The sequence below is a fragment of the Erithacus rubecula genome (assembly GCF_903797595.1).
Source record: "Erithacus rubecula genome assembly, contig: SUPER_Z_unloc_2, whole genome shotgun sequence".
Lineage (NCBI taxonomy): Eukaryota > Metazoa > Chordata > Aves > Passeriformes > Muscicapidae > Erithacus > Erithacus rubecula.
Window position 1 is genome coordinate 14430437 of NW_027635860.1, and position 21926 is coordinate 14452362.

At 39.8% G+C, this 21926-nt stretch overlaps 1 long non-coding RNA gene across 1 annotated transcript in view; it reads left to right on the top strand.

The window, feature by feature from the left end:
* The first annotated feature begins 269 nt into the window (after window positions 1-269).
* LOC306814820 overlaps window positions 270-21926 on the top strand; it is a 45294-nt gene continuing 23637 nt past the window's right edge. Inside the window, exon 1 of the long non-coding RNA XR_013777255.1 lies at window positions 270-390. This is a non-coding gene — a long non-coding RNA (uncharacterized lncRNA). The remainder of the gene's footprint in view (window positions 391-21926) is intronic.

Genomic DNA, 21926 nt, shown 5'->3' on the forward strand with positions numbered 1-21926 from the left:
GTATTTATTAATCTTCTTTTTCTTCCCATAGCATTTAATTCAGAGGTCAGGGTGCCCAGCTGTAACTCATAAGACACAATACTGAAGTACCTGTTAAGTTCTCCCTCTTGGGGCCTTTTCCCCCATATAATTGCTTATTGCTTGATTCAATGTAAACATGTTTCTTACCTTATGAAGGTTCCCAATTTTTTTATGCTTCTAGAATATAAGTATACAGCTGCAGAAATGGAACAGTATTTTCATCAAAAATTATCTTTGGAATTTTCAGGTCACTGGAAATTAAAAAGAAAAAATAATTTCAAATACGAACCAAGTTGTACTCAGAAGAAAGAAAGTTCCTGTAGAAGAGCACTTCTGAGACTAAGGAGTCCTTTTTCTTACAGAATTCAGGTGAGACAAAAGGTAAAATGAAAATATGTTCAATGATGATCAATTAAACCCTACTTTGTTTTTTATATGTGCAGAATGTTAAAAAACCAGGTAATAACCAGGTAAATAATGGTAAAAAACAGGTTAATAATTAACCAGGTTAATATATCAGGTAGGTATATTCAGCAGATACAATTCTATAAGTATGTCACAGGGCAGATAAGAAGATGATGATGTAATGACAACTTCCACAAGTGATATTATAATTTGAATAATAATAATAACTCTGTACCCTTTTTACTCCAGGTCATTTTGTGCAGTATCTTTAAGATCTCCTGATTAACTTTTTACCTGCACCGAATACCTTGGGAAACTTGGTGTTCTGAATTGTCAAAACTTGTGAAAAATATGTGTTTAAACCAAAACAAGTAAGCAAAACAAAACAACATAAAACAATAAAACACCAAAAAACAAAGAACCCCCAACAACCAAAAAACAAACAGACAAAAGCCCCCCAATCCTCCCCCCAAAAAAACCCAAATCTCCCCCCCATAAAAAAAAAATCCAGGGAAAAAAAAAAAACAACCAAAAACCAGAAGAAACAATGAGAAGAATCCATGGCATTAAATATGTAAAACTCAGCTACAGTTTTGATGATTGTGAAGTTCTAATACTATGGTGTCCTGAGTCACCCAATTCATTAACTTAATCCTTTTCCCTGGGACTGTAATGCAGAGTTGCCCCAGAGAGCAAAGTAATCCATAGCTGATGTTTTCTATTTTCCTCCCCCATGGCCCCCCATGGCATTCAGTAAGACGAGCTCTAAGAAGAGGAATCAAATTACATCAGGTGTGTGCAAATAATCTCCCTGTGTGGTGCACTGCTGAAAGGCTGTGCTTTCAGCTTTCAAAATTTCTTCAGAAATACACTGTATGTTTAGATGGAATGTGATATATGTAGAATTTGGGTTGAGCTGTTGTGTTCTCACCCCCTTTTTTTTCACTTTTGCTACATAAATCTTTTTCTTCTTCAGGGAGACAACTTGAAAAGTATAATTTATTAAATAATTTGTTGCTTGGATACTGTTAGTCTTCTTTGACCAGGAGCTGCACTCCTAAATCAAGCTTACACAAGTTGAATGAAACCCTAAAGTAGCTTTAGATTAAAAACAACCATAGCATTGCAAAGGTATATTATTTTTTTCCAAGAATGACATAAATCTGCCTTTGTGATGGAATTTTCTTCTGTATTCTTCCTGTGGTACATTTAACAGTCCCAGCAGCTAGAATACAATACAGATTATTTTTGTCAGAAATAGTTTTCACTTTCTTTATAAATAACCATTCTAATGACTATTTATTTTCTTTTGTGCTCTTGGAGAACTCCACAGACACAAAGTCCCTTAGGAATACTGTACACACTTACCCAAGATTAAAATCTGGATACCAAAGAAAGCCTTCTATTTCATAACCAAGTAATCTGGAAATATTTGAGAATCACTTCTGCTAGAAATAATATTGAGCAGTTAAACTATATTTTGTTATACAAGAGTGCTTAAAAGACAGATTTGGACAGAAAAATAGTAAATGTTGTGAATGCTTTCACATAGAAGCTTAATATATGTTTGTCTATATCAAAACATTTTTAGATATTTTTAACATTGAGTATTAGATTTGCCTAACAGCAGGTCAAAGGTTAATGGCACCAATGCTTCACATTCACCACTAATTGTGTCCTGTTGGACAGCTAGAAAATTAAAAATTTAGAAATTAAAAAACAGGGACTACACATGCATCATCTAACTAAACAACCTCATTGTTTCCTGGGTTACTTATTCAGTTCAGGGTTAAAACCTCAAACACTTTCCAGCTAATTGATGATCTATCCAAAGAAATGGAAGGGGCTCCCTTATGGAAAGAAAAAAAAAAAAAAAGGGTTTCCAGCAAAACTCCCAGATTTTTTCATGTCTTTCTTCTACCTTTTCCCCATTCAACAAGACTTTGAAATACAACAGGGGGGAAAAAAGGGAAATTTTGCTTGGAAAACTGGGAGCTTGACTAATACAGAATGCATGAATGAATGTGATGAAGTTACTACAGCACCAGTTATAAACTCTGTCTCACATAAAGGACACATTTTACAGAGGACATTGTCTGTAGGCTGGGGAAAGTGTATGAAACAAATGATAAACTGTGATATGGGGTAGTTTTGCTGAAAATTACTCATAGAGTTTCAGTACAGAGGAGTTTGGTGAGCTGGGGTTTTGCCAAATTCCTTAGGTCCTTGTGTGGCCAGGTCACCTCTCCCCAGTATCTGGGATAACCCTCTCACCATTCCAGCCTCAGCAAGGTCTGGATTTAGGGAATTCCTTGAAGGGGACCTATGCCAGTACACTGAAAACTTACTGGGTAAATGATTATGAAATCTGGGTTCCCTGAAGCATTAGCAGCAACTACAATCAGGAACACACACCTGGCAGAAATGCCACCTAAACATCTGTGAAATAATTGCACAAAGATTGAATTTGAAGCCCAGGTATTAATTGCTTCCTTTCAGGGATCATTGCTGACTGGCATGCCATCAATACATTTGTTGTAAGCAGTTTTAACACTTTTCAGATGTGCTTGTCATATCAAATGCCTCTGTCTGCAATCCTTCATGGCATGATCTGGAAGAAAAGTGGTTTTTTATAGATTCTTCCCTGGATCACTGAATTAGCCATCTAGCTTTAATTTTCCATTAGCTCTAGCTCTAGCTCTAGTTAAAACCTAAGTCTGGCTTTGATAAGAGTGACTATAATCATCACATTGAAACAACTGATGAGTGGTGAATCAAGATCACAGGAGATCTGTGTACAGGGAGATGAAGTAAATCCCTGCAGTCAATCACAGCAGGGCTTTTTACCCCACCTCTCTCACTTTTTATTTTTTTGTACCTACCTGTGTGCCCCCTCCCTAGAGAACCCACAGGAAGTACTTAGGGACTCAGATTTAAAGTCTTTTCACCTGTACTATGCAAAATGGTAATGATGAAAAAGGTATTACTTTTGTCCCTCAGAAAATTTGACCACAGGAAGAATGCAGATCATCTTAACTTCATATTTCAGATATGTTCTTTCCAGTTTCACAAGCAATGAAAGTTTTTTTTTAAGTAAAATGCTGGCAGAACAATTTTGAGTTTTTCAGTAATGGTAACTATAGATTTTTTCCCCTCTCATTCAAATCTGTAATTTTTGTTCTGGAGAGACCTTATGTTGTCTTCTCTTTTAAAGACTTAGAGAAAAGCTGTCATACCTTTGGCAGACTATCATTCATAGATCAGTGTAATCCAGTTTTTAATAGAGCAATTAGAAGGTCAAATATCAGCGATGGTGTAGTTTCTATTAGCTTGAACTGAGCTGAATATAGAAGCCATTTTATTTTCAAATTTATTGGAATTATATACCTGAGTAAGTTCCTCAATTTGAGCAAGCATGGTCATAAATGACATGTTAACTCAAAAATTAGATCGTTTATAGAAGAGAAAGCAAATCTCTTTTGTTTGAGTCTTTCATTGTGTCTCAATAAATTCAGCCTAATGAATTTGCATTGAAAGTGAGTTAAAGCAAAGGAATAACATGGTATTTCTCACCTTTAGGTCACATTTTAAGGGAAAAATTTAATTTTTCTGTTTGTTTTTCCTGGCTATCTACAACTTCTTTGGAGAAAATACGGCAGCTTTTATCATATCAGTGATAACAGGGACTTCTTGAAGGCGCAATTGCTCTTGTTCATCCTCATCAGGAGTCATTTCCCAGAGTAAGGAAGGTACTAGAGTTTTATGTGCCTCCTGCCATGCAGGAATTGCTTTATTAATGGGCTTAGGCCAGCTTTACTAAGAGAGACTGACATCAGGGATGCTTCTTCCTACCCAGTTCCCCAGCATGAGCCTCTGCTTTAGTGATGGCTTCTGAACAGGCTTGAAAAAATGAGCCTTTTATGTGCAAGAGCCTGTAAAGTCCTCCCAAGACCACACCTAGCTGCAAAAAGTTTGATCAATTGTGATCACGTGGCACGGAAGTTCTACAGATCTCTGATTAATGTTTTTACTGTTCTTTATTCAAAGCATTGAATCACTACTGCCCATGCTTGGGAATACACATTATTATTGTTTCAGGTCTCTGACTAACTATACATGCACCATTGAAATATTGCTGCAGTTTTACTGAATGAGGCTGACTGAATCTCAGCTTTGCCAAGCCAAGGGAAAAGGAACTGTTTGCTTAGAAACAGCACTGGGGTAGGAATTAGCTGAGGCATGATTTTGGTTTTTTAAGCTTTTCAAATTAATTTGGATTAGGAGAAATTGAGGCAGCCTTAAAAATTTACATTTGATGCCACAACTACTTATGTAACTTTTATCCATCATGACATGAAAGGCATGACATTTTTTTTATGCTGTTCTTTAGCAATAAACAGTTCTGACATAGCCATTTTTAACATATATGTACAGCTTCGACAGAATTAAGTCTGATAGGCTTGAAACAAAACAGGCAATGAAAATTGGTACACACTATTTAAAATACATTTTCTTTCCTTATCCACTGTTTTCTTGATAAGTGTTTAAAATTGCAGGTTCTGTATTTCTGGTGCTGAACACAAGCACAAGATGAAGATCAGGCTGCCCAAGCAGCTGTGAGTCTCACCAGGGGATCCCCCACTTTGCATTCCCAGAACGGGGAGGGTCAGCAACTTGACAGCAGTTAAATTAAATAATTTATTTTTACTGTTGAAATAAACAGTCACCACTTCCAAACGGGTTGCAAAACTGGACACAAAATTCCTGAGAATAATTATGACACATTGACAGCAATTGCCATCTTCCTGCATCTTCTGTTAACTTTAGTGTTGCCTCAGGGGTGAAAGTAGCAGGTCCTTGGGTAAAAAGCTAATAATTTAGGTATTGGGGGAATTTTTGTTTAGTTTTGTTTTTGTTTGGTTTTTTTTTGGTTTTTGTTTATTTGTTTGATTGTTTGGGGGATTTTTGAGATTTTTTTTCTGACTATAGTGCTTGAAGGAAGAGCAGAGTATATTGTTGTTAGTCCATTTCCCAGAGTTCAGTAATTTTCTGGGACTTCTTTGATGCTCAGTGTCCAAGTGGGAAGGGGAAAGCTCCAGGCCTGGGAGTTTCCTTTCATCAGTAGAGAGGAGCCGTGTTTTCCATCCTGCCGAGTTAATGATTTAGTTACCCACTTATCTGTCTTCCTAGCTCTGGTGCCTAAAGGCAGATTGTGTGGAGCCACTTTCTGTACCAGTGTTTTGCTCTGTTCTGACAAATTAGCGATTAGAGTTTCCCTGTGTACTGTTAAATGAGCTGCAGAGTGTGCAGCAGCTGAGCTTGATTTTTGGGTATAACTTTATGGCAGCACTTATGGAAACAGCATTGGTGGAAATCAGCTTTTAGAGACTACAGTCCAGAAGGATCTTTATCACTATCATTTGCCGTGAAAGATGTCCACATTTTGCTTTCTAAGTGAATTAGCTGGCTGAGAATGTCTTTTGCCATTCAGTTTTCCTCATAACTTTTATCATGCTCTGGACGTACATTATGATATTAGAATGTCCTGTCACCAGCAGCTTATTTGGTTAGTATTGTAAAATACAGGAAGATAAAAGAGGTCAGGAACGAGAGTAAGAGCAGGAAAATGAAAATAGATTAAAGAGGTAAAGGTTGAGAATTGGTTTTAATAGGAATACTGACAAAAGCCTTGATAGAAGACATTTTTCTGGATAAAGCAGTATGGTCAATAGTGTAAAAAAAATTATTTATGGCTTTAGGACAGCTTTTCAGAGCATGCATCTAAACAGAGATGTGGGTCCACACAGATGCTGGGAGCAGTAATGAGTGTTCACTCTGCACTGAGATAAGCTCAGCTTTGAGTTTTAGTAACAAGCTTATGAAATAGGGCTCCCAGACAGAAGGAGGAGTAAAGTAGCTGTTGTTTTGCAGTAGCTGTTGTTTTGCAAAGTGTAATTGTTCATCTTCATTGCTGCTGGAGCACTGCATCGACGGGGTGATTTACAGGCTATGACCAGCCTGGGTTTATTTTCTGAGTCATGCAGATGACTTCTGTGTCAATTGGCCTCTGAGTACATTGTCAGCTTCTACTTTCCCAACTTCTAATTAGCTAAAGATCATTAACAAGGAGGGCAAGACCATGAGACAAGATGCCTCTCATGCTCCAGGATAAAAGCCAATTATCTGATTTCAAGAGGAAAAAAAATCAACATCATGATACAGTTTTAGATAATTGCTTACTCTATACAACTCTGGAGCAAATTTTCCATTCTTTAAGGATGTTATTCTATTCCCTAGCTCTAAGTGACCCTGATTTTTTCAATTTTTATGGGTTTTGGTTTTTTTCCTGATCTTCTTGGCTTCTGAACTTCAAGGTATAGCTTTCTTTGCTTTAGTGTAGTGTGTTTGGTTTGTGTCATCCACTGTTTTGCTTCATTGCTTTGAAGCAGCAGAGCTTTGCTGATACATTCTCAGACAAATTAAGTCCCCTTTTATAGAGCTATTGACTGGTCAATAATTCCTTAAATTAATTTATGCAGTTGATTCTCTCCACTCACGCAAAGAGGTTAATTGTAATCATGTAAGTGATTTACTTGCTCTTCCTTTCTGCTGCTCATTTATTATTGTCTCTATGGAAAAGCTTGTGGATGTGTGCACACTTCTGGGGAGAAGTCACAGCAAGGGTTCTGTCTAAGGGTAAGGAAATAAAGAAATGAGAAATATTCTGGAACTACTCACCATTATGTGAGGTCTCCTTATTAGTTCTTTGTAAAAATAGCTTCCTAAAACTGCCAGAATGGAGGGGAATTTGCATGTGTCCCACAGCTAAATAATTTAAAGTGAGGCTTAACTTACCTAGTGTCTTAAACTGCACCTGCAAAGAGCAAAAGCACAAACCAGATTTTTCCAGAGGCTCAATTCCTTAAAGGACACGTGGAGATGAGACCAAGCTCAGGGATGGGGCTGCCCAGAGAGGCAGTGGAATATGCTCGCTGGGGATATTCACGAGCCATCAGGAGACAATGCTGTGCCCTGGGGTGGCTCTGCTGGGGCAGGGAGGTGGAACCAGCTCACCCACTGTGGTCCCTTCCAGCCTCGCCCATCCTGTGGGTCTGTGATACCTGATGCTGACAAAGTCTGACCTGATGCTGACAAAGTCTGATTTTGTTTGGTTTGTGGCAAGCAGCAATGGTAATAATCTGAAAAGGGGAAGATTCTGATTTGGAAAAAAAACCAACTAGAGTGTAGTGAGTCTGGCAGGGAGCAGGGACCCAAGGCAGTTGTGAGAGCCCTGTCTCAGGAGGTTTTCAAGACATGTCTGGATGTTGTGTGATTCTGACCTGTCACTCTGAATTTATTTACCTGTGTAAAATGTGGATGAATTCAGTCAGCTGGTATTTTTTAAGACACCATGGCTGGCAAATTCCATAGAAGAAAGCATAGACGAACATTTAATCTGGAAAATGCTTTACAGACCTTTCAAATACCAAACACTTCACATAGGGGAGGAATGGACAAGTTTCCAAACTATTTGCTAAACAAAGCAGAGGCTAAATTCTTTATGAATAGGATTAATAATTGAATAGTTGGTCAGCTTTAGCTCTAATTTTCTTTCCCTCTGCTGCATTCCTGTGCTTACTAAATAATTTCAGAACACAAGTTCCCAGGTGACCAACTTTTCTAATCCCTGGCAAATCTCTAGAAGTCATGGAGGGGACAGGCACATCTTTTTGGAAGTCAGGCTCATGATTTAGCTTATAAACAATATCCCCTACCTTGCTCCTGGAGAGGAGAGAGTAAGATGGAGTGTAGAATAGTTGAAGAAGCAAAGAGGGAAAAACAGGTGAAGGAAAATTTAAAATAAAGTGATGTTTGCTAAAAAAATTTCCTGTTTTCACAATTAATTCAAACACTGGGATAACCAAAGTTTTTTGATGGGAAAATAGGATGTGAAGAGAACACAAAAAGATGCAGCAATTAAGAGAAAAGAGATGGTTGCCATGTGTTTGAATGTAAAAATAAAACAAAACCAAACAAAACAAAAGACAAAAAAGATTTCTTTTTGACAAGTGGACTTTTTGACAAACAAAAAGGAAACAGGAAACTCTCCATTTCAACATACAAATTTACATTGTGGCAGTTAGAATAAACCAATAGTTAAGTAAAATGAATGTGCATCTTGGTGTGAATTTTCAGGGGATCTTTACATTCATAGGAGACTGCAAAAGAAAACATTCCAACTGCTGGACAAAATACAGATCAGTATATGCCAGCAACTGGGAATTGGAGGATCAGGGGGAGGAAAGGGAGTGTTGCCACTGCTGCCCATGTAATTAGTGGCAGAGGCATTTTTCTTGGGCATTACGCTAGGAATAGGCTGAAGGGAGCTGGAAGTATTTAAATAACAGAGAAATGTGCCCATTCTTTCCCATTTTGTACATTCTTTTCTGTCCCTTCTAAAACCAGAAATATTTTAGGCTGTTAATCTGTCTGAATTCCTGAATGCCACCTCAGCCATTATAACTTGGTCTATCTAAACCAGCCAAGTTATTCCTTTGTCTGAACTCCTCAGTCATCCCCCTTTTTTTTCCTTCCCCCCTTGCACTATGGTATAAAAACATTTTACCTGATGTTGTTGTCCTTGATTCCAGGATTTCTGGATATTTCCATTACACATCTTTGTTCCTCTCTCCTGTTCCTCTCCAAACAGCCAGTAGCTGCAGGAACACTCAGTGTGCTGAAATGGCAAAACATTTCCAGCCACAAACTGTATTGACCTGTTCTGGACTTGGTAGCTGAATTTAAATTAGTGTATGGCCTTCAGTGAAACAAAATGTTGAGTCAGAGGGAGAATGTGATCTTTTGCTGGGCCTTGTTTCTTCTACTTCCTGCAAGCCTTTACTCCTTAGCAAGTGAGATAAATTTAACATTTGTGTGCTTTTAGTACTATGTAATTGTTTTGCAGTTTGTCAGTAACTTTTACAAATTGCATGCTGTGACTGTGCAGGTTTTCAGCGAGCTAGAAACAACCTTTTACTGCTCTGACTCTTTCCTTTTCATCAGCTCTGCAGAAAAAAAAAAAAAAAAAGGTCCTACTGAGTTCTTACATCTATTTCTTCATCACCTTTTTTTCCCTGCAATGGCAGAAGAATGTTGAGGATGTAGGCCTAATTTTTGAGGTAGAGCCTAAATTATAGTTTGGATTAATTTCCGAGGAGGGGAGCTCCTGATGAGAGCATGTAGGAAGCAACAGGAACATCCCAAGCCTCCTTTGCTCCTTTCACAAACATGATCATGTCACATGAGTCACCCAGCCTCACTGGAGAAGTTCTCAGAAGACAACTGGGCAACTCTCTGGGCTGGTAATGAAAAATAAATGGTGATCTATTCCAAAATGCCACACTTTTGGTGTCAGCAGGGGTTGCCATGGTCCACAGCACTGATTTTCCTGCTTGCAGTGGAGACTGGGCTCTGCTGTGCCCAAGGAGCTGGATCCAGACCTGCTGGGGGTGGATGAGGAAGTCCTACCCAAGTCACCTGCAGGGCTCCAAACATGTGAGGTGTCACCTGAAGGCAGGGAAGGACAATCAGCCCCCACAATGAGGAGGAACTGAGCAGAGAGGCTGCTGGCTGCTCAGCAGGGCCACAAAAGAGAGGATGTGGCTGCAGCCCAAGTGCCCGTAGGAGCTCAGCAAAGGGTCAGGTCTCCACTTACACGTGGCTACTTCTGAAATCACCCCAACACAATCTCCAGGGCTGATTTATTATGCCTTGGTATATAATACACAGAGAAGAAGGTAAGAGGGAGGTCCTCAACACTAGGATAAGATTCTATTTCCCTGAAATATCCTTCTTAAATGCTGTTTCTTGGTGGTATTTCTTCCCACTCCATATGGATATGCAGATGTTCTGCATATTTGCGATTATCTCATGTATGTAAAAAGAAGAGGGTTTGCAGTTGTTTTTGGTAATAATAAATCCCATCAGTTCTCCTTTTAGTCTATTTTTCCTCCAAGAAACTTTGGTCATTATTTCTTCTATGTTTGGATTATTTCTGAAACTGGAGAAAGTTTTATTTGAAAACACATTTTAACTTTCCCTTCACCTGATTTCCATTTCCTTGCTCAGCTATGCTACACTTCCACCTTATTTCCTCCTGGGCTGTCAAAGCACTTTCACACTTTTGCAGTTTACTCTAGGAACACCAATTGTGTCTCTGACAGCACCAGCCCATTGGTTGGACTCAATGATCTCAAATACACCTTCCAACTTTAGTGATTCTATGATTCCATAACAATTCAAATTGCTAAATTTTCATTGGTCTCTTGAAAAGGTGCATGTCCTTTATGGGATGTCATTAATTGTGTTAAGATGCCAAGTCCCACATGAGGCTTCAATTTCCTCCAAACACTAATGGGCTCATCAGGTTCCTGCCTGTGGGCTTGAGGAATTCAGGCTTGCTGTGATGGGAGTGTTCAAAAGTCTCCCAAATCAGGCCAGTTTTAAGCTTTATTGAATGAATCCATTAGCACTGCCCTTGTTGCTGGTGGCCACTTCTCACACCGCGTTAATCAGCACTTGTTATACACTGAACCATTAAATTAAACAATTGCACCCTGAATTAGCTGTGCCATTTACAGCTGTGGAGCTGATGCCAAACAGGGAACCCCGAGGGCTGGAGTCCCCAGCTGGAGCTTGCCCTGAAATCAAGGGGAGTGGGGTTGAGAGAGCCTCAGGCAGAAAAACCAGAATCAGAACTAAGGTGAATTTGATTTCCTTCTTCTCAGGTTCTCCCTCCTCATGCCTGTATTTATGCTGCTGTCCTCCCTGGCCACAGGGAGAAGGTTTCTCTTCTGTCACTCTTCTATTTATTTGGATGTTTTCTTCACAAGACTCACCTTTCTCATGTAAATTTACCCACTGCTACCTTTTGGAATGATCACACCAGTCACATCCTTACCTAAAGCTGTGCCTGGCTTCCAGGGTTATAGAAACCTTGCATCCTACTGTTACTTCACATTGGTACACCTCTATCCAAGTTCAAGGTGAAATGACATAAATTTTATGCAGATTGGTACTTTTGTGACTTGTAGGTGAGCCTCTGCTGTGGCTGGAGTGCTGGCACACCTGTGAATATCCATCCCTTCCTCACAGAGCTGGAGGAGTGCAGAGAGATCAGAAGGATTTCTTCAGCATCCAGAGGTTCATTCCCAAGTAATTTAAGGAGAGGGAGCAGATGGGAAGTCTTTTTTTTTTTTTTTTTTTTTCTTTTTTCTCCTAGAGTCTGTTCCAGACAATTCCAGCTGTGCCAAGGAGCAACAGCTGATTCCAGCTGTGCCAAGGAGCAACAGCTGGGCCCAGCTGTGCCCCTCAGGCAGAGGTGGGGCTGAATGGAACAGGGAACCTCTGGGTGAGTAAAGGAGAGAGGAAAAGCAAGTCCAGGGCAAAAGGGGGGAAGAGCACAAAGGGGCAGGTGCTGCCAAGCAGCCTGGAGCTGGAGCATGTGTGCTGGGTCTGGGGAGACCCTGGGGGAAGGTGCTGTGGTATGTTTTGTCTTAAAACCTGCATTGGTTTTAACCAGTAGTAAATGAAACTTCACCAAGTCAAACTGGAACTGCCTGTAGCAGGCAGGCAAAATCCCTGCAACTCTCTGGGCCCTCCCATCCCTCTTCCCTTTTTCCTGCTGAAGGTGGCCTGCAGGGATGGATGGATGGATGGATGGATGGATGGATGGATGGATGGATGGATGGATGGATGGATGGATGGATGGATGTTCTCTCATCCTCCCCAGCCTTAAAGCTGCTGTCAGCTGGTGCTGGAGCTTCTTGTTCTTAGAATGTGTCCTGTGAGATGTTCTGTGCTGCAGCCCCTGATGGGGAAGAACTGGAACTGGTGGCCCACTCCTGCCTTCCCAGAGATTTGGGGATGGCAGTGTGTGATTAGCTTGCCTTGAGAGATGGTCTCTTCATTCTCATTATTTGCTTTACTAGTTGGCCTTGGGACCACTCAGATTCAAGAGAGGATCAGAATATAATTCAAATTTTCTACCAGAAGAGATGAAATAACAGACTGCAAACCCTGCAGCTGAATCTGCAGAGAGGGACTAACAGCAGCAATACCTCCCAGAGAACTGCTGTTGTTGTTAACCTGTTTAGGGAGTTGGATTTTATATCAGCCATAAATTAAAGCATTTCCATTAAGTGATGCTTGATACTTCACAAATACTTCATCAATTAAATGCTCCTTCTAATAGCTGCAAGCTCTTCATATCATTACAATCTTCATCTATGACCTTTGCAGCAGATAAGTCATATCCTCTTTCAATAGATGGATTTTATTATCATATAATTATATGTAAAATTACTACCGGAAGATGTTTGCTTTGCATGGTTCAGAGTTACAGACCAAGACCTTCATGAGGTCTGACAAGAAGCAACTTTAGTGTGTCCTTTATTTTCAGGAATTGAGTGTGGAGTGTGTGCATGAGACAGGCTTGTATGTGCAGAGCTGACACATGGCTGAAAAAAAAGATGGAATGAAATAATATTTAAATATTTTGTGTGTTTGCATCTGAGTGCTTATGAGAATGGGTCAGGTTTGCTTCAGTATCCTAAAGGCCACTGAGGTTTGTTTTCAGCACAGTAAAAGGCTCAGTGGCTATGAGGAAGCAGAGTGCTGTGTAGCTCAAGTGTATACAGAGTGGCAGCAGACAAGGAGTTCTTGTGAAGTTTTTAAGGATGAAAAGGTATGAGGGAAATCCTTCTTGCCAAAAGCAAAGGGCCAAAATAGTTTTGGGAATATTGGGAGTTGAAAGTACTTTAAGCAAAAGAACACTGTGCTGTAATTTCTGTGGACTGTACAGAGGTTCCTAGTTTTTATTTTACACCTTAAGAGAAGATGTTATGAGATGTTATTTGCATTTACCAATGATCCAATTTGTCATTTAAAGCTGATTGAAGTCAGGGTACCAGAAAACTAATTTACAACAGGTTCCTTTCATGAACACTTCATGGACTTCAGTAGTATTAAAAGCACCATCAAGTGTCACAAAATTTATGTAGCAATGTGCTTCTGAATGCAATTTTTATTTGCTGTGCTTTCTAATCAGCAAATACAGGTTGAAAACTGTGCTGCCATTGAGAGTTATTTTACTACAGTGGCCCATGTGTTACAATCAACTTGCATAAGCTGGAGAAATTAAAGTTATTAGAACATCACACTTGGTTTTTTAGCAAAGACCAACAGCCTGGGGCTTGGGAGCTTCAGTGTGAAGGAGAACAGGGCTGCTCCTTGTTGTTCCAGGGGTGTCACCAGGGTGCTCACATACATAGAAGTGTGTTTTCTGATACATCACAGCATGGTGTGAGAGAGGACTTCTGCAGGAGTTTCTTCTGAAAATGCTCTTCTGAAACCATGGACATGCTCTGTAAGGGCACAAGAAAACCCAGTTTTCTTTACCATGTATCTTCTAACTAGTAGAGTAGTCCTTGTCCTTACTGTGAGGCTCACTCTTCAGTATTTTCAGCTCTATTTCAGAATGGCACATTCTTTTTTTCCTGAGTCATCCCTTTAAAAAATGCTACTCCTTGTGCAGTGACCTGAACAGTTGAGTTTGTGTTTGTATCTACCAAATGGGGAACACACTGCAGAGACTCTTACAGCTGATGAGGCACAGCCCTACTGTAGGACTGTCTTGTTCAAATTCACATTAGCAGCTGGATATGAGCTGGCGTTGTTCCATGAACTTAATACTTTCATATATTTTAGGGACAGAAGGGGCCATTATTGCAATCAGTGTGCCTCTCTTCACATGTAAAATGAACCTCAGGATTTCAGCAGATGATTTCTGTGTCATGCCTGATGGAACTGGAGCATAGATTATAGAAAACCACCTGTTTTTTCCAAAGGATCAAGCAATGGGGTATTCTCCATGGCCATTCTACCTAACTAGTGTTCTAGTGGTTGATACACTTTTCTGATAAGCAGTTTAAATTTTCAACATCTGAAGCCACTGTTTTCCATGCGCTTTTGTCAAATAGATAATTAATCCAGGTTTTCTTACATAGACAGCCAGGTCAGGGTCTGGTCCCTTGCTGGGACAATCTGGAGCTTCCCTCCGGCTAGCTCCGGTTACTAGAAGGAAGCCCAGAGTCCTGCAGGAAGAAGGTAAAAGAAGGCTCCTTCTCCCGAAGGGGTTCACAGCTTCATTCTGGATGTCTTCCAGGGAGAAAGATGAAGTGGGAATGCCTGGACCTTGGATTTTAAACCCCCTGCCAGGGGCGGAGTAAAAGCAGAGCCCAGCCAGTCAGCTCAGGGGGGAGGGGAAAGGGGAGAGCACTGAACCATCAGACAGGCTACAGGGGAAGCCAGGGACATACCATTCTCACTGTTACACAGAGCAGTGTATGAAATGCAACATGCCTTCTGGCACTGAAGCTGACCTGTTCTGTCTTAAGAAATACTATACATGCACAAAGAAGTAAAGCTTGTGCCTGTTTAGAAGGCAAGTCCCAAACCACACGCCATTAACTGTGTAACAGAAACAAGACCCTGACCTGCAGATTGCACGGACTGATTTCAGTAGAGGGGATTTATCTGAGAGCCTCATGGGGTTCATACTTCTCCTGGCAGCCCATGTGCCTTGGTACTGATCCATGGCAGAGGTACATGTCACTCAGGTAACACAGCTCTTCACAAGCTGGTTTGACTGACAAGCCAAGCTCCAGCTGGTTTAATTTCAAACTGTCCTTACCCCAAAAGGGCAGTATTACCAAAATGGCTGCTGAATTCCATGCTCTCTTTCTGTTTTGTAAATGTCTGCAAAAAACATCTTGAAGGACTTGGGTTCAGGGCTGGATCCTGGGGCGTGGAGTTAAAGAGAGTGCTGAGGGGGACAAGGCTCGTAGCAGGTTTGTTTCCCAGGGTAGATTTGTAAGCAGCAAATTTACTTGCTGGAGGAAAAGGGAGCCTTGGGGACTGGATGGATGGCTTGACAAAAACTAGAGGAGAGTGAATTCATCATGAGACTTGGGGATTTCCTCAGGCAGCTGACTGGTGGCTCCCAAGGCCTCCCGAGGCAGAAGCAGCTCTTTTTATAAAAAATAGAGGGTGACAAATCCCAGAAAGGAAAGGAATGGAGGATGGGAGGTATGAAATGGAGAAGAGCTTGGAGATGGAGCAGCACAGACCAGCATCTAGAAATATGTTAGCTTTTATTTTACTGTTTTATTTAAACAAACTGAAAAATGGATGCTGTTCCCAGCCACAGACAGGGAACACACAGCTGTGGCTGCATTTGTGAAGGCTGCCCTTAGCCGCAACCTAAAGATTCTGGTTAAATTATTCTTTATAATTAAAGCTGCTTAAGTTTTCATTCTCATCTGGGTGGCTTTTAGTTCTATTTTGCTTTGAATTTGTCAAGAACTCAAGGGTGCCCAATGTAAAATTCTGCTCCAGTTGCCTGTGGATAAATCCTGAGTAAAGTGAGTGATTCAAACTGAATTAGGGAGTACTTACAGAAAAACAATAATGAAGCCATAATTAGTTTTGTGGAAATGTTCCTCTGTCTCCTGGACTGTGCACTTGAGGAGCTGGCTGAACAGAGCACCATGTGTCACACAGTCTGCCTGACAGAGTTCACAGGGCTGTGGCAGGGGATGCTCCCTGCTGGGGCAACCTGGATTTTTTTCCAGAGTGAATCAAACTAACTTCTGAAATATGAAATATTTTAGGATATAGGATATTTCCCAAGCCCGACCCAGAGAGTTTCCCTAGGTCTCATGCTAGTGAATCCATTTTTGTACTCCTTCATTTACTCTGGATGGTCAGAATGTACCTGGGGGTTTTTGTTTGGTTTTAGAGTAAAGAGAAAGCTGAGTCCTACATGTCTTTGCACAAGAAAAAGTCTTTCATATAAGTAGAATCAGGTTCCAGCATGAAAAAAAAGTCTTCATGTCTCAACTAGTGAAGCAGAAGACATCTCTTATAGGTAGTGTCTTTAAGTAGAGGTCTGCAGTCCTTTTCCTTATGAAAAATCACTGAGCAGCTGAGAAAATTATTACAGTCTTATTATCAATCCCCTGCTAAATCCTGCAGATGTTTTAATATTCTGGCATTAGGCTTTTTTAGGTTTAATCAACTGTTTTTTTTACTCCTCTAAGCCATAATATCAAGGAATACGTCAATGCTCTGCATTTTAAACATTTTAATAATCACTTCACTTCAGTGGTTGGAAAAGCATTTTTTAAATGAAGTTAGGAAATCTGGTAGAGACATTTTAGATTATTTTTAAAAGCTTAAACCTTGCAGGTGATATTGCTATATTGACTATTTCAGCAGAATATTAGCAGAAGTATTTACATGCCCTCCTTCAGTGTTTACTCATACGTGAATCAGGGATTTGAACTATTGAATTTTCTATGTCAGATGCTCAAGTTGGACTCAATGGTCTTAAAAGACTTTTCCAATCTCATTTGATTCCATGAGTCTATAATTCTCTGTTTTGGCTCTGAATAAACTAAACACATACGACTCCACATTATGCTTCCAACTTCCCTTTGCTAACAAGATTAGTATCCACTGTAATGTTTCACAGATTATCAAAGGACAGTAATTAATTTTAGCATGGGCGAGCTCAGTGTATTAAATATCACAAAAAAAATGCACCAGAAAATAGATATCCAGTTTTAAAATAATTGGCTCAACAGCAACCTTTATCCCTGCAGGAAAACTTACACTTTTTTTCCCTACAACAATAAATTTTAATGTTTTCCCTGATGAGCTTTTTAAAATATAAATCACTTTTTCCCTCTTAATGTACATATAGGATAATTTACATTTATACTGTCAAATGAAAATATAATAAAAAGTCAACAAACTATTTCTGATCAAAAGCAGATCTGCAATGTGCATGAGTCAGATAAATCTACAGAAGAGAAAGAAGATTCTGATCTTCTTGTATATTCCCTGGCAATGGAGAAAACTACAGTAAAAAAATGTTCTGTCCCATTCAAGAGAACCTATTAAGCTGACCTGGTTTCACTAAAGATATTCAAGAGAACCCACCCCATAAACTACCCATCAATGCTTTCAATTTCACGTTACCTGAGTATTTGCCATCCATGAAATGGGAAGCTTTATTTTAGAAACAGCAACATGAGGCATTGCTGGAGCAAATTCTAATTTGTGAGTTAGGATGTTACGTGGTTCCACCCTCGAGATTAAAGATGTGCCCGGTCCCAGCATGCTCAATCCAGTGAGGGAAAAGGGAAGAAAGGCCAGAAAGGAAAGGGTCTACATTAACCAGGCTTTAGACCTTTTATTGGGATAACAAATTAGTGGATTCCCACTCAGAGTTAGCAGAGACAGTGAAATTCCCCCAGGGCATTTCAGAGATGGACCTAGATACTGCTGCTTCCTGATCCTGCACATGGCAGGGTTGATTCAGTCCATGGACAACTGAATGGGAATTTGGGATGTGTAAACTGGGTTATAGGACAGGGCAGCCACAGCACCAAATCCTCCAGCAGAACAGGTTTGAATCTGTGAGTCAAAGTGATTCACCCACCTGGCATGCAGGGGTGAAAATTCTGTAAGTTGTTAAGCATTTAGGGTTTTAAAATTATTTTTACTGCCTTGGAATTTGTGTTTCTCAGATTCTTTTAACTGAATTTTCAGATTTCATGAGTCAGGAGGGAGAGAGAGAGAAGTAAGGGAAAAAGAGGAGGGGAGGGAAGGGTAAGGTAGTGGTGAGAGGGGAGGGGAAAGGAAAGATGGGTAGGAAAGGGGAGAGGGAAGAAAAGGTAGTGCAAAACAGAGGAATTCACTATAAAGTACAAACCCACCAGCTTTGAGCAGTTAATTATCGACTTCCTGACAGCATTATTGTTTTGTCATAATTGGTGCTATCACAGAGGGGCTGTAGTAGCAGCAGCAGTGGTTTAGAGAAAACTGTGGCCATGCTAATATTGTTGCCCTTCTAATTAATTTTACAGGTACACTCTAAATTACTCCTGTTTTACTGGTAGTCGCTGAGGTTTCATTAAGCACACAGGGTATAAGTGAAAATGTTTTATAGTGCAAGAGGTGCACTGGATGCATATAAAAAGAATGGTGAACTTGAAGCTCATTGATTTCTTTGAGCAAAAAGAGACCTGATGTTGCCAATCTCTTGCAAAAATGAACTTAGAGTGTTGTTTGCTGCAATGTGTGAATAAACCTGTAATCCTTTTCTGATTGTGATAAATAAATTATTTATTGCCTTATAGGCCAGTTCTGCAGCCAGTGACAAATCTGGCACAAAGTTCACTTCCTTAAAGCAATGAGATAATATGCTTTATATGAGATAATATCAAATATGTGGGGAAATACTACACCTAAGCATCCTATTTAATGGATTGCTGTCCTCTTCTTTGATTAGAAAACCAGTGTTTTGAAGAAAAAAAGCAGACTGTCTTCAAGGCATAAGCAGTTTCTGCACTCCCCAAGAGTGCAAAGCACAAGGAAGCTGGAAGAACCTTATGGAGTGGAAGTTTTAAAATGCAATTATTTTAAGGGTCAATAAACACATCATGTCCTTACCCAAGTGTTGTTTGGAATGCCTGGCTCAGAACTGCTGTCAGAGGGGTCAGAGTGAAATGCTTTGTTGTGATTCAAAGTGGGCTCAATATGCTGACAACATCTGATCAAAGTGAGGCAGTTCACAGGAAACAGTGAGATTCTCAGGAAATGAAATTTTCTGATACGGCAGGTCCTGTGAAGTTTCTTTAGCCAGTCCTGGCAAGAAGGATGTGATGACAGTTTGTGCTCCTCTTTTCTGCTGAACTCCTCTCTGTGTCCCTTGTTCCTGTGAGCATCAAGGTGTCATGCTGACTATGAGTCTCCAAAACACACTTCATTTCAGAAACGGTCCTATAATATTTATCTGTAGCTTCTACCTGTGATTTTAAACATAAGATGAGAGTAAAATAGAATTAATAATAATTTAATAGCTGTAAGTTCTGTTTTTACTGAAGTTCCTTGTTTTCAAGGATATTTAAGCACTTGGAGGGAAGGACAGATTCTGAATGGCTGAGATGAGAAACCTCTTTGAAAACATATCCTTCTGGATCACAGCAGTGTTTCTGAACACAGTGCATATTCAGGGCTGTGAAGCTGCCAGCAGACGGGTGCTGCTCTTTTCTGTGCTGTTCAGAATGTTTACCCTTTTGAAATTGCTTACCTGTCTCCACTGACTGCCCAGAAACCTGAATTTCAACTGCATGGGATGCCTGCCAGACTAACTGGTTTTAGAAGCAGCCATTTCATGACCAAATCTATTTGTCTTGAAAAATTTACTCTACTTATTACTGTCACCCTACAGTGAGTTGGAAACACATCTTCACATCTCTCTTGATGCTCATCTGTGTTTCTCTTTAAGCTGTTTGCATTGATGTGCGGAAGAGAATACTGACCTTTTTCTGCTTTCCTAAATTCCTTTCACTAAACCCCCTGGGGTTTTTTTGAAATCTGGCCTCTTCTGCAGAGTTGCTAGTATTGTAAAAAATTGAGACTGTGTATTCCAGTAGCCAACAGTAGAAATACAGAGGGTTAGAAGCACATTTTGTTTTTGCTCCATCTGTTTGGACTCAAGCAAGAAACAAATGAAAAGAAAAGACATACTAATACATCAGTTATAGCTTGAAAGTTTTATTGCCAATAAAAAACCACTTAGATAAATAACCAGTTTAGGGGGTTCTCAATGACTCTGAGCTGGTAATGGAGTGGAAAACTGCATTGCTCCAGGACTTGCTTAGCTTCCATTAGGTAGCTGTTTAGTAATCTTGTTCAAGTCCAACACATCAGTGGGTCCAGGATATTCTCCTGATTTGTATTCCCAGTATGCTGTAATGTTAATTTTTTAATGGAGAAATTTATTGGAGGTTTCACATGACTGGCACATGTTAATGGCATGTGGGGTATCACATGGCAGTAGTCATACTTAAGTCTCAGCTGCTCAGTTATTGTTGCTGTTGTTAAATATGAACATCAGAGTTTTGTGACTATGGTTTCACAAGGAAAACCAACTTTTTGGGGAAGTGTACAGACATTTACTGGTGTGTATTACTTCCTGCTTCTGCCTCCAATAATAGTTAAGTTTAGAGCTCCCAGTTAAGAAATGGACAGGAACATTTAAAAGCAGGTATTTGCTAACTGTATTTCACAGGGGTGGGACTTGCCTATGCCAAGAGGAGCTTATGTAGCATTAAAAAATAATATTTTCTATTAAAAACAAGACTTTCTGTTGATAGTAAATAAATTACTTCCTGCTTTGTAGTTAGTGAAAGTATGTTAGATTCATTTATGAAGGAGGAGATAGAAGGATGGAAAAAGTTAAGGAAGAATTGCTGCCCCTTACTGAATTGCATAGCTTTATGGAGAATTCCTCCTCTCACAGCAGGCTTTGTAAGAAAAACACACTTCCTGAACCTACAGATTTTATTAAAAAGACATTGAATTTTATTCCCACAGGTTAAATGCCTGGCACACAATATATTGTTCTAAGCAAAGGCTTAGCTTAAACATAAATATATATTCACTTGTGTACTCACATGGTGAGGCTGTGTCAGAACGAGCATTGCTTGCCAAAAAACAAAGTGCACAGGCTGAATGCTGAGTGAAATTCAATAGAATTTCTCTGTTGGAGGTGTAAAGAATGGGAACCTTGCTGTAGTTGATAGCTTGACCTTGTGACTAAGGTGAAGTTTTGCCATTTTCTCACCATTCTGCTGGTGAGGAACAGCCAGTGGTCTACCCCCAGGTCAGAAGTGGCTGCAGGCTCAGCTGCAGGGGAGGTGGAAAAGCAGACACAGTCCAAGCCCCCAGAGATTTTCCTGTGAAATCATGGAGAGATCAAGGCAGGCCAGCTTCCAGTACATTGAGAGACTTATGGAAAAAATGGTTATTTCTAATGGCATATGATGTGAGAAGATGTAGGTTTACTGCTTGATTTCTGAAGTGGGGCATGCTGGAATTGTTATCTAACAGCTTCACTGACTGTACCTTGTCATGGCCAATAGGACCAAATCCCAAACTGCAGTAAAGCAGCCTGCCAACCTGAGTCTCTGGCTCTCATTATTTCATGTAAGTGAGAAGTCCTGAGGGAAAGGTGCTGTCACAACCTTTTTTCTGAGAGATGGTCATACTTGGATGGTAGACTGTACATTTATTTAAAAGCCATAACAGAAAAGACTTCAGAAGATCCATGAATGAATTACATGTTCTGAAAAAAATCCCATGGTAATAAATCTACATACAGTAAAAAATCTTTGCTTTTTCTATAATTTGAAAAGTTACCAATCCTAACTCAGAGCAGATTTTATTTTAAACTTTTCTTTTTTAAAAATTAATTATTTTTGATCATTATTTCTTTTCTTTTCAAGCCCTGTTGCTAGAAGTTATTTGAGGCTTGGTTTGATTTGCTTTTTTTGTTTTTTTATTTTTTCTTTTCCCTCCTTGTGGCT